Source organism: Lygodium microphyllum, chromosome 17, assembly GCF_053477565.2.
Source record: "Lygodium microphyllum isolate KBCC chromosome 17, Lygodium_microphyllum_v1.1.10, whole genome shotgun sequence".
Lineage (NCBI taxonomy): Eukaryota > Viridiplantae > Streptophyta > Polypodiopsida > Schizaeales > Lygodiaceae > Lygodium > Lygodium microphyllum.
Genome location: NC_141151.1, coordinates 88,886,040 through 88,900,184, shown reverse-complemented (window position 1 = coordinate 88,900,184; position 14,145 = coordinate 88,886,040).

The following is a 14,145-nucleotide window of genomic DNA, read 5'->3' as shown; positions in this document are numbered from 1 at the left end:
CCTTTTAAGTATGCAACCAAATGTGATGTGGACTATGAAGCACACTGAATACTTCTAAGCTTACTAGGAGTTGAGATTATCATTACTTTTAGCAAAGGGAACCTTGAAACTTCTCCACAAAAAGGTATGTATATTGTCATCTAGGGCACATTTTGGCACATGTCAATTGAGGGTTAGCACAATTGCCACTGTCGCAACGTGTAGAGTTGAAGGTCACCACATGGGTTTGGCAAGAAAATTGGACAAGATAGATGGAGATGTGTCTTCAATGTTTGAGATATCGAGCTCCACTCCTGATATGCCAGGGTGACCGTTGTGCATTTATGTCACCGACTTGTCAGTTGCAGATGCAGTTTGTACACCGCCCATGAATAATAGCTAGATGACAGCTATCCTTATCTACTCTAGTTCATGGCTTAGTTAGTTGAGTTTGATTTGAGACCCATATATAGGGTTCTTCTATTTCTTTGTACTTGAGTTCTTTTGGCTTACACAACTAAGAAGAGGAAAACTGTTTTTCAGCCTCCACCCTTGTGTGTATTCCCCCATTGTGCAAGCAAGAAAGCTACAAGTGAGACTCCTTCCTTCTCTCCCACAATCTTGACATGGTATCAGAGCCTTGTTCGTGGTAAGGAGCTCAAGAAAGCAAGCCAAGCTCGCAGTGTTCTGGTAAGAGGAGCAGTGTTGCTTTCATTTTCTGTTTTGGGAGCAGATCTCTGTAGGTAGCACAGCCGAAAATTGCAAGAGTGCATTGTCTCAGGTTGAGACGCCCTTCGCGGTGAAGCAAGAGGGTAGTATATGCTACGGGACGGGGCTTTAGCCTTTGGTGACCCTGTTTTTTTGATTTGAGGCCATTTCAGGGCCTATTTTGGAGGCGGAACTTTTCTGCACGCACTCAGGAAAAGGCCCAGTTTTATACTGTGCGACCACTGTTCTACAGGTCGGTGAAAAGTTAATGTAGAAATTGCATCGTATGCTTGTGTGCAAAGACATTGGGAGTTACAGAATCATCCTTGTTACCTGTTGATGCAAAATCGTCACTAGGAAGTGACTGTGTGGTCAAATACCACTTTCGTCAGTTTTGCAGATTAGCCCTTGTGAGGTTGAAGCTGTGTTATTTGCAGTGAGAATTTTTTTGCAGTGTTCTGTAATGGCGTCTGATTCTCTCTCACAGATTGTCACTGAAAAGCTTGACAAGAACAACTTCCAAGCATGGAAGTTTAGAATGACGAATTTTCTTATGGGAAAAGGATATTGGAAATTTGTTGCAGGAAATGAAGAAGAACCAGTTCTTCCTGATGTTCCCAATCAACAGCAAATGCAGGCATTTAAAGCATGGCATGAGAGAGCCAGGAAAGTTATATACTGCCTGTCTATCAACATTTCAGACTCTATGATTGTGCATATTCAAGATGCAAGTACGCCAAAGGAGGCATGGGATACTTTGTCAAAAATGTATAGCACAAATACGCAAGCCAGGAAAATGCAGCTCAAGCAAGAGTTGCATAATGTGCAAAGAGAAAATATGAGCATCAATGACTACCACATGAAGGTGAAGAAGATTGCAGATGCACTTGCTTCCATTGGGTCGCCAGTGGAAGATGATGATTTAGTTTCTGTGACCTTGAATGGTCTAGGAAAGGATTATGCATAGTTTCGAACATCCATTTCCGTCCGTGAAAGATTTCCTGATTTTGAGGAGGTGATTGCTCTTCTAATTTCTAAGGAGCAGAGAAATGGTGGTGCATCTTCTTCAGGAGGAACTTCAAAAGAAGCTGTCTTCTACTCAAATGCTGGAAGAGGTAGAGGCAGAGGTAAAGGAGGCCGATTTGGAGGCCGTGGTAGAAATTAGAATATGCAGCAAACTCAAGAAAACCAGTCCTATGGAGGAGGACGTGGTAACTCTAGAGGCAGGGGGAGCTAAAGAGGTCGTGGTGGATGGCAAAGAGGCCAAAATGCAAACAGTAATGTTGAATGTTACTATTGTGGTAAAATGGGTCATATGGCTAAAGACTGCTATAAAAAGCAGAATGACATCATGAATGGAAAACTGCAACAAGGGAATTATGCATCTTCTAGTAGACAGGGTGATGACAGAAATGAGCATTTGTTTATGGTGCAGCACATAAACAATTCTGTGACAAGTGCAGAAGAAAGCAATGATGTATGGTATGTTGACTCAGGTGCATCAAACCACATGACAGGTCATGCAGAATGGATGGAGGATGCAAGGAAAATGAAAAAACCAGGATTTGTGGAGACTGGTGATGATACTGCACATCCTATTGTGCAGATTGGAAAAATTCCTTTGTCTATGCAGGATGAGAAAAAGAAATACCTGTCCGATGTATTTCATGTCCCGAATATCACCAAGAATCTGGTTTCTGTTGGTCAAATGGTTGAGCAGGGCTTGCAGGTCAGATTTAATCCTCATGGATGCTTTGTTGAGGATATGAAAAATAAAGGTCGCTTGATAGCAAAAGGAAAGAAGAAGGGCATAATGTTTATGTTGGATGCAGACATGTCTGAATTGAGTGCAGCAATGTTTGCACATGGGACCAGTGTAGTTGCAGATATTGATATCTGGCATAAACGCATTGGTCATGTTAATGTACAACGACTTAAATCAATGCAGGCCCAAAATATTGTTGCAGGATTGCCTAAATTCAAGGTTGCAGAAATGCATAAGGTATGTGAAGCCTGCCAATTTGGAAAACAGGTAAGGAAACCATTTCCTAGACATGTTCAAGAGAGTGAGAAGCCATTGGAATTAATCCACTCTGATGTGTGGACTACTAAAGCTGCATCTCTTGGAGGCTGTCATTATTTTGTCACTTTTATTGATGACTATAGCAGAAAAGTTTGGGTGTATTTTATGAAAAAGAAAAGTGAAGTTTTTGGGCATTTCAAAACTCTTAAAGCTATGGTTGAAAAAGAAACAGGCCTGCAAATAAAATGCCTAAGGTCAGATGGAGGGGGAGAGTACCTCTCAAATGAGTTTGCAAGGTTCTTGCAGGAGCATGGCATAAAGCAGCAATATTCATGTAGTCATACCCCACAACAAAATGGAATTGCAGAAAGGAAAAACAGGCATATTAGAGAGGTATCTCGTGCCATGTTCAATGAAAAAGACTTGCCAGATTTTTACTGGGCTGAAGCAGTTGCTATAGCAGTCTACATAATGAACAGGACTCCCACTGCAACAATACATGGGATGACTCCAGAGGAGAGGTATACTGGTAGGAAACCAGATATTTCTCATTTGAAGATTTTTGGTTGCATTGCCTATGTTCATGTGCTAGATGAGTTGAGATCCAAGTTAAATCCAAAAGCTGAGAAGTGCATCTTTATTGGTTACTCTCTGAGCAGAAAGGGTATAGATGCTATAATCCTTCTACTCGTAAGTTTACAGTGAGCAGAGATGTTTTCGATGAGATGAGTAGCTGGTATAAACCAGCAAATGTGATTGATGATGTAGATGCACAAAATGGTAATGCTGCACAGAATTCACAGCAGCAGTCACAAAATATTAGTGGACCTGGAGTGTCCTCTAGCAGTGGTTCATATTCTTCACCATGGACAAGCAGATTGAGATCAGGAGAATCTCCTCAAAACAATGCAGATAGTGGTATGCAGGTTTCACAAAAAGGAAAAGAGAAGGTAGATCAGCCCATGTTTGATGTGAATGCAGGTCACTCTTATGTGGATGGTGAATCCAGTGGCTCAGAACAGAGCATTGATGACGAGTTGGGTATTCTTTCTATTGTTACACCTAGAGTAAGGAAGACCAGGGATGTTTTGAGAGCACTTGGGAGTGAACCTACTTTGCGCAGGTCTACCAGAGCTAGGTATCCTATGGATAGGCTAAAATATGATGGATTTACAGCCATTCACTATGCATATATGGTCAAAGTGATACAGGAACCAGAACCCACTTCTTTTGAGCAAGCCATGGGAAAAGAAAAATGGGAGAAAGCCATGGATGAAGAAATGGATGCCTTGGAAGCAAATGCTACATGGGAGTTGGTATCTTTGCCTAAAGGTAAAAATGCAATTGGCTGTAAGTGGGTTTATAAGGTGAAGCATAATGCAGATGGTTCTGTGAATAGATACAAGGCAAGATTAGTAGTCAAGGGGTATGCACAAACATATGGCATTGACTATGAAGAAACATTTAGTCCGGTTGCAAGGATGGCAACCGTAAGAGCAGTCATTGCTATGGCTGCATCAAAGGGATGGTCTTTACATCAGATGGATGTAAAGAATGCCTTCTTGCATGGTGATTTGCAAGAAGAGGTCTATATGGAGCAGCCACCAGGTTATGTGCATGCTGTTCATCCTGAGTTTGTTTGCAGGTTGAAGAAAGCCTTGTATGGCTTGAAGCAAGCACCTAGAGCATGGTCTGACAAGATAGGACGGTATCTTGCCACTATTGGCTTTCAGATTTCCAAGGCAGATTTCTCACTTTATGTGAGAAAAACAGAGAAAGGTATTATGCTACTTGTCATTTATGTTGATGATTTGATTATGACAGGTGATAGTGATGAAGATATCCTTCATGTGAAAATGCTATTGAAGCAAAAGTTTGAGATGAAGGATTTGGGAGAGCTGCGTTATTTCTTGGGCATTGAGGTGATTAGATCACCAAGTGGGATATGGCTCTTGCAGAGGCAGTATGGATTGGACATGCTGTCCAAATATGGGATGACAGGCTGTAAGCCTATTTCAGTTCCTTTGGAGCAGAATGTGAAGCTGAGCGCAGATGCAGGTGAGCTTCTGGAAGACCCTACTATGTACAGACGCATAGTAGGAAGTTTGATTTATATGACTATTACCAGGCCAGATTTGAGCTATGCTATTGGATTGGTAAGTTAGTTTATGCAGGCTCCAATAAAACCACATTTGGATGTGGCTAGACGCATACTCAGGTATGTGAAGTCCACATTGCAGTATGGACTATTTTATGAGACTGGGGTTCAGATACAGTTGCATGGATACACTGATGCTGATTGGGCTGGTAGTATTTCGGATAGATGATCTACCAGTGGATATGTGTTCTCTTTTGGGAGTGCTGCAGTCACTTGGAGCAGCAAGAAACAACCTACAGTTGCCTTGCTGAGCACAGAGGCTGAGTACAGGGGTGCACCAATGGCTGCATGTGAGGTAGCTTGGTTGCATAAGCTACTTTATGATATGCATCAGTCTACAGATGGGCCAGTTGTCATTTATTGTGACAACATGAGTAGTATACACTTGGAAAATAACCCAGTCTATCATGCTAGAACAAAGCACATTGAGGTGCATTATCACTATCTGCGGGAGAGGGTTTTACTAGGTCTTATTGATCTAGTTTATGTCAGTACAGAGGATCAGGTAGCTGACATATTCACGAAGGCATTGGGCGCAGAGAAGCTGCACAAGTTCAGAGACCTGCTTGATGTGCAGGAATTGGGATTGAGCTCGAGGGGGAGTGTTGAGATATCGAGCTCCACTCGTGATATGCCAGGGTGATCGTTGTGCATTTATGTCACCGACTTGTCAGTTGTGCAGATGCGGTTAGTACACCGCCCATGAATAATAGCTAGATGACAGCTATCCTTATCTACTCTAGTACGTGGCTCAGTTAGTATGCCACCTTAGTTAGTTGAGTTTGGTTTGAGACCCATATATAGGGTTCTTCTATTTCTTTGTACTTGAGTTCTTTTGGCTTACACAACTAAGAAGAGGAAAACTGTTTTTCAGCCTCCACCCTTGTGTGTATTCCCCCATTGTGCAAGCAAGAAAGCTACAAGTGAGACTCCTTCCTTCTCTCCCACAATCTTGACATTCAAAAGATAAGTAGATTACAGTGAATATTTAAAGGTTCAAGAGGTATTTCACGGTCAATCACAAGGGTTTGAGAGAAAAGAATGTATGGGGGTTGAAGAGCTTAGACTCCGGAGATGATAGAGATAAGAGAAGGATTGAAGATTTCAAGCCAAGTCCTTGAAGAAGTTAATAGAGCTTCCAACTGCATGTTCTTAGCAAAGATCACAAGAGTATTATCTCATAAGTTTTCTCGATCCCATCATTCATACATGATGCCATAGCATGAATCAACTTGTTTTCTTGATTGTAAGAGCAATAAAAAAAACAAGTACAATATGTTGTCATGTATCATAAATAACTCTTCATCCCATCATTCATACATGATGCCATAGCATGAATCAACTTTGCATGATTACATTCAATATAGATTGTTTGGGACAAAAGCTTATGAGTTGATTTCAAGGCTTATAGCGCAAAGACACTTGCTTCAAAAGAGCTTCACATTGAGTTCCTAATAAGGATAAGTTACCATAGCCAAGAAATAAGAGAAAAAGCTCCTCTTAATTCAACTCAAAGCATCTATGAATGATCTACAAACATTGCCCTGCCATAGGGGCACATAATACTTGCATATTTTGACAAGATGTCTTCTGTAGAGTAAGAAATGAATTAAAAGAACACTACTGTAGCTAATTCTCCGAATATGACTAAAGATATCAGCCCCAAATCAGCCCACGGAAGAGAAGGGGTTCGAAGAAATAGAAGACGTAGAAGAATACTCACAAAAAGAAATAGAAAATGTAGAAGAATACTAATAGAGATGAAGCTTGTCAGTTTATTCATGCATTATGAGAAGATAAAACTCTACTAGACAAAAACGTGTATAAAATAATACCTTCCTCTATGCTGCTCAGATTGCCAATCTGATGTCTCCATTGGCTTCTAAAGGGGGGTAAAATACAAGACACCTGTCCAAAATTCAGCCAGATCACTCCTTCATCTCCCACTTTTTGGAGTGCTGTTCATTGCCTAAAATTAGAGATCGCGCGTCGCACAATTTTTTCAATCTCTCTTTTTACATAAAATCCTCTCAAATTAGCTAAAAGCTACATGCTTTCTTTTAGATGTTATCATAACCTAGAAGTTGTCTATAGTTTTATGGAATACAAGAGATAATATCTAAAATATCAAAGATTGGCTAAAACTTGTCAAAAAATCTAATATTTTTAAACTATGGACACTAACATTAATGTCTAAAATGGCATTGGCTCTCTAAATCAACAAGAAAGTCACACTCTAGATTTTTTTAAACGGTGTGTATGTAGCGGCACGATATCCACCCCCTCCTAACCTACACATCCTCTGGCATGTGCCAAAGTCTTACGGATTTGCAGTGGACAAGCACCTAGTCATTTTCTTGAATTGGTCTTGGCCGAAGTTAATGTCGCTTATCAAATCTTCTTTTGTTCTTTAGTCTTGCTGTCTTTAGCTTCTCAATAACTGCTTGAACATCTTTAGGCCTTCTTTCTAGCTGCCATATGCGCAAAGTTAGCAACTCTTCTCTACTGATGCCTTCCTCCCAAGGTAGAAGACTCCATGTGAGAATAGATTCTTCAATTAGCATAATTGGTTGTTGTCCATGCGTAAGTTCAGCTAGCATATAGCCAGTCACTATACCGTGAGTAGTCTGGCTAGCCCATAAAGCAAAAGGTAGCATTTTAGGCCATTCTTTGATCTTTCCTCTACAAGACTTTGCTAGAGCTTTGCGAATAGGTTGGTGCCCTCTCTCACTTTTTCCATTGCCTTCAGGGTTGTAGGTTGATGTTAAAGCCAACTTAATATCCAATTGAGCAAAGAAGTTGCATGCCTCATCAGCATCCAACTCTTCTCTATCTATAGTTACTTTATTCACACAACCATATCTACAAAACACTTCTTCAAGCAAAAAACGACAATCAGCTTGAGTGGTCTTGGTTGTTAAGGCTTTGCCTTCAACTTGAATGGTTAGATCCTCTCTTGTAAGCACTAAATATCGCATATTCCATATTCTTTTAGGCATAGTTATAAGATCAATAACCCATCTATAATGTATAGACAAAGGATAAGTTGGTTGTAACCCATCTCGATGCTTGACCATAGAATACATTTGACATACATAACAGGTTTCAACAAAATGTGCTATGTCTCGATACATGTTTTGCCACCAATATTTTTCTTTGACTTTACTACAGGTTCCCCATATGCCTCTATGGCCAACCCACAGGCTTTCATGAAATTCCTTCATTACTTATTGTTGCAATCTTTTGTTACCTAAAACTTGGACATGCGCTCCTTTCTTCTTCTTTCTATGCTTCCATAGATGCCATTCTTTAAGAAAAAAGCCATAAGCTTTCCTCTTAATATGCTTGAACTCTTCATCAGTCCAAGACTCCTCCTTCTTCATTGTGCTCAAATATTGGCCAACAATCTTCTTCATAATCTTCTTCAAGGAAATGAACTAGAACTTGAGCAATGCAATGTGCATGTTGGTTACTAGTTGACCACCCTTCTTCCATAGATAAATCTTTGATCTTTGTTGTTGTATGTTGTTTTACAGTAGCACATTTTCTTGTTCTTACTGTACTTAATGCTATACCATTAAAAAGATCAGCTTCCCCTGCAAGATTCAGCTTTGGGTTTGTATATGCAGGAACTGAAAATGTACTTTTAGCAGCCATGGAATGAAATTCAGCAAGTATAGATTCTTCAGCTTCATCTTCTTCCGTCAGCTATTCTTCATTATCATATCTTGCACGTGATAGCATGTCAGCAACTAGATTCACCTTTTCTGCAATATGCTTTAATTTGCAGTTGAGAGATTTAATATATGCAATCCATCTTAGCATAGCAATGTCGGGTGTAGAGCAGTTGGCAATCATGCCCAAGAGTGGAAGACAATAAGTTTCTACCACTACAGAAGAACCTATAAAGTATTCATGATCACACTTTAATGCTATAACAACTCCCCACAATTCCCTTTTTACTTGTGCATACCTTCTTTGACGTTCATTGAGAACCTTTGCTCCAAAAAAAATTGCATACCTATTACCTTCAAGGTCTTCTTGGCCAATAGCCCACCTATCCCAATGGGACTTATATCCACAGTAAGGATGATGGGTTGACCATTTGAATAATCAGCCCTTTTGAGAGTGGGGGCTGAAATTAACAAGTTCTTAAGTTTGTGTACAATGAGAGTATGCTCTCCCCCCCAAGAGAATCTTTGGCCTTTTCTTAATAATTGATAAAGATTTTCGGTGACATGAGCAAAATGTGGTATCCATATGAGATAGAATACACATGCACTAAGAAATCTTCTCACCTCTGAGATATTTATGCATTTTTCTTCCATTTTACTGATGGCATCTATCTTGATCGGTGAAGGTTTATATCTGTAGGGGCTACACAGATGTCTGACTAGTAGGACTTCTTCTACTCCAAAAATCAACTTAGCTCCATAAAGGGTTAGATGTACCTCTTCTAGCCTTGTCAAAATCCTATCACAATCATGAATATGGTTAATTACAAATGTCTTACAACCATCTTTGTCAAGCTCCTCATTCTTTTCATTGAATTCACATCCCTTGATATGTACATCATCAAGAAATGGAAGAGTAAGTTGTGGAATAAAGTCCCTTAAGACTTTGTGCATGGCATTCATCATATGGGCTAAGGAGTTTGTTGCACCTTGTGGTAGAGTGCACAAGCAGGCCAATCCAAGAGGTGGCTTCATTGTCGTAATATCTCGGCTTTCTAATAAAAGCTGAAATTGGTCATATCCTGAATATAGGTCTCCCATAGAATAAATTGCTCTACATGCAAAAGATTCAGCAAACTCGTCAACAATTTTACCCGAACCAACATTTCAGATTGTGACACGATTAATAGGCTATAGATCTTGGATGAATTGTAAAGATCCATTTTTCTTGGGCACGATAAACCATCGATTTGAGTAAGGTGCTGAAGAAGGTTCTAAAATCTTCATTCTGATATTCTCATTTAGAAGTTCCAATAATTTGGGCAAATGCACCCTTGGAATGGGAATGGGCTTCAGTTTCCAAGGTACATGTGGGACCGTAAAAATGACCATAAGAGCCACAATATTTGGATCCACACAGCCTATTTCACTTGGTTGAAATGCAAAAGTTTTTCCATGTTTCATTAGCATTTACATAAAAGAGTATTTTTCAGCTGGTGAAAGGAAAGAATTTTCACCTATTTTGAGCTCTTTTATACTTTTAGATGTGAGCTTGTGACCAATGTTGGAAGGATCATGAAGACTTGGCTGATTTGCTACCCTATCACCCAGCCCTTCACTTTCAGGAGGCAGTGGGACTACCACAAGCTTGACTTTCTTATCCACCATCTTGTATTTTGTCTCCACTTGCGCTTAAGCCTTGTTGAGTAAACCAATGTCTTCATGCTCAACAAATTCTTGAATTGTTTGATAAAAATCCAATGTACATACTTCTATGGATTGATTTTCAGTCTGATTTTCTGTATGAGTAGCTACATATATTTCAACCAATGTGTTAGCAGTAATCAATTTAAAAAAATGCCCGAAATATCTTTATTTTCAGCCATCATGTCATAAGTTTTCAGCTCCCTTTTTACATGACATAAATATTTTCTTTTAGCTTTAGTCATGGCTATAAGAGACTTATAACAGCCCATACTATTGGCTGTACATACATACAGATTTACTAGAGACACAATTTTTGTAGCACAAGGAGGTTCAATTTTTTTACATGAGCACTGCCATAGCCTCCTTTTACAGCAGTGCAGCCCGAAAACCCTTGAAAACTTGGAAATTAGGAGGCACAGGATAATCACATAGTCGATCTGTGTTTTAATGATGGTTAACACACAGAGTAAGAAATTGGACAACTCGTTTATTATCCTTGCTTCGGATTCAAGCATAGGAAGAACCATCATCAAGAGCTTTTGTTTCCAAGCGGGCTTAAAAAATGTAAGATTGCCCAAGAATGATAGGGTAACTACAAGAGTCTTGAACAAAAAAGTGAAAATTGTCTTTTATGTCTCGAATAGTTACCTGCACATTAGGACATGCAACATATAACTCTCCAGAAGAGTTGTTTGCAACTCTCATTCGCTAACCTGGATCAACATCTATGGGCCATCTGCCACTTTCATAGAGACTCCTTGCCATGACGTTTATCTCTGAGCCATGGTCTAAGAGTGCAATATATGGTGTTTCTTTTTCTCCAAATTTAACAATTGTCTTTGTTGTTGCTCTTTCCCAATGCATACAGGAGTAGTGACTGCTTGGAATTAACTGAGCCTCTTCGTCCTCATCCATGTGCTATAGACGGTATTCTTTTTGAGAGGTGGGCTGCCTAACTGGTGTGGACCAGCCGACCATTATATTTTCAGCCTTCACTTCTTTAATTTTTGCATCCATGCTTTCTTTATCTTCAGGTTAATTGCTACCATTAATTCTTTAACTGCTTCAAGATGAATTCCTTGTGAAGTCAGCTTCTCTTCATCTTGCACAAAAACTCGAAGAACTTGCAAAAAAGCATGCACTATTTCTTCAACTTCATCACCAATATATTGTCTTTTCCTTTTGATTACATTAATAATTACATCATGGAATTCATGCTTAGCAATTCCTAGAATTTCGCCTAAGGTAAATTCAATTTTGCTTCCCAGATTTTGTTCTTGTAGGACTCGTTTGAGATCGGTTGCAGATTCTATGTCAGACTACAATTTGTAGCATGGCTACCTGCCTTTCTTCTTTCCTTCGGTCTTCTTTGTTTGTGGTGCATCTTCCATCTCTTGATCTGGGGTTATATTTTCAGCAAGCTTTGGTTGTTCAAGCATTCTTCTAGTTACCCATTTCGGAGGGCCAGAAGAGGAAGGCCCTGGTTTATCTTCTCTTCTTCTCTTTTCTTCAATCAAGACTTCTTTATGATTGATGTCAGCCAAATGTGCAAAGGTGAAAAAAGAATCTATCGGTTCTTTCCAACCAATTATTCCTCGAATGCACTGACTTGGCATTAGCCAAATCTTCTTTGGTTGCTTTACCATGTTCCATTTGATCTAGTGCATGCATCCATACTTTAGATTGCACATTAGCTTTACATGCTTTCAAATTTGATTTAGTTGGTTCAATTTGCAGCCCATAAGTAGCTGCATCAATTGCTGCATAGGCATTCTTTACAGCTAAATCTTCTGATCTTTTCTTCATTCCACCATTGCCAAAATTTAGCTCCAGTGGAAGACCAGTTTCAGCTGCATGAATTTTTCAGTCTTTCCAAAAGGCGAGCTTTTGTGCTTTAGCCTCATGGAAGGAAAAACACTCCCTCTTGTCATGTTGTTGGCTGTCACACCAAATACAACATCTCTTAAAGCCTTCTCTCGTGGGTCTTTGAGTTGATGATCGTCCTCATTCTTCAACTTTGATATCCAATTTCTCCACCTTAGAACTAATTTCTGTAAGATTCAAATGAAGGTCATGCATGCTTTTAATGAGTTCATCCATGACATAATTTTTAGAAGGAATAGAAGAAGAAAGAGTTGGTTGATTAGTCAAAGGAATAGGGGATTTTGAAGGTGGAACAAGCTCCATCAATGGACTTGTTGAAGTTGAAGTAGAGCCCAATCTTAGTCGCACCTGCTCTCTTCAAGCAATCATGTTAACTGCATCAGTAACATCTATCCATGTATTCTTGACTCTTGATTCTGAGGTAGCATCTTCTAGGCGATCAGCAAGCTTCTCTTACAGAATGGGATCTGCACCCTTAAGGAATAATTCAATATTCTGACCTTCCATACTTTGTTGGTCTTTAGTATCAAGTTGTCCAAATTTACTTTCAAACTCAGGGTATAAAGCTGTTGCAGCTAAACCTTTGTTGGGTTTCTCAACCCAATCAGTGAAACTTTTATTCGTCATTAGGCCAAAGTCTTCTAAGAAGAATTCTTCACGTAGGGATTTTTTGAATGCAATCCAATCCACATCTTGCTAAAAAAGACCATGGATTCTTTCTTAAAGACCATGCTTGGCTAGTTTGGCAAAATAGTGACTCCATGCATGTGGTGGCACACCAAAGGAGAGCTTTTTCTCAACATACAAGCGAATGAAAACAAAGACATTTTGACCATTAAATTGTTTTAATTTTTGATGTTAACCCCAAGTCGTGATGGCAAAAAAATGGAGGAAAAAGCAAAAGGAAGATGGAAAAAGAGCAAAGACACGCAGGCGGCCTCTAAAGATGAACCGGGGCAAAAAGCGCAACCTTAAATGAAAAGGCGCCTCAAAAAACTCGGAAAACTCTTGTAAAAGAGCGCCGGGCTCCCTCCTGTGCCAATTGTAAAATATTAGATGGGTGTAGGCTAGAGGCACAAGGATAGAAGAGGGAAATGGAAAAAGGACCTTGCCACAATGGCCAGTCATGTAAAAAAGGGATGGGTGCCCATGGGATTTTAGGGTTTGTATATATAAAGTTCAAAAAGTAAATAAGAGATCATTCTTTGGTGTGTGGCAACAAGAGTCTTCTTCTTCTTCTCTCCTTCTCATCTTCGTGCTTGTGCGTGCTCTTGAGGGAGTGTGAGAGTGTGAGGGAGTGAGTGTGTGAGAGTGAGGGATCACGAGGGTGAAGCTCTTCACCATCTCCTCTTCTCTTATTCTCTTCTCTTCTCTCTTCTTGCGCGCACGGCTATGGATGATAGAGCTTGGAGGTGGAGGAGGCTTGAGGATGCTTGAGCTAGCATCTAGGATCGTGGAGCTACCAGCGTGCGCGAGAGAGGAGGCAACTCATATCAGCACTAAGGTAAGCTCACTACACTCGTAGGATCGACGGCGCGTCGGCTAGGTGAGAGATAGCCATTAGAGCTCGCTTGGAACGCTTAAAACAATAAGCGGTCTGTGGGTCTTGGCGGTTGAGCAAAAGCTCCCACATTTTGGTTTCGTTATCGGGACAACGGATTCAAGCTTGAGCACTTGCGCGCCTCATATCGAGCATCGAAGTAAGGGATTCATCCTCAAAACGGAGCTTGAGATAGGTAGCAAGTTTGGGTGTTTTTGATCTTCAAAACAAGTAAGTATTTTGGGTTATTCTGTTTGTTTGATGATTGGGAAACATGGAGAAATCATTTCAGTATTTTGCTTTCGATTCTTGCTGCATTTAGAGTAGGATAGGATTAGGAAATCACACCGGAGAAGGGTAGGGTTTCCTGTTGCAAAACAAGGCAAAACAGGGCAAAAATCGTGCAAAAAATGGCAAAAAGCTCTCTTGGGATGCCTAAGATCGACAAGTGAGTGATTGGGGGCACCAACAC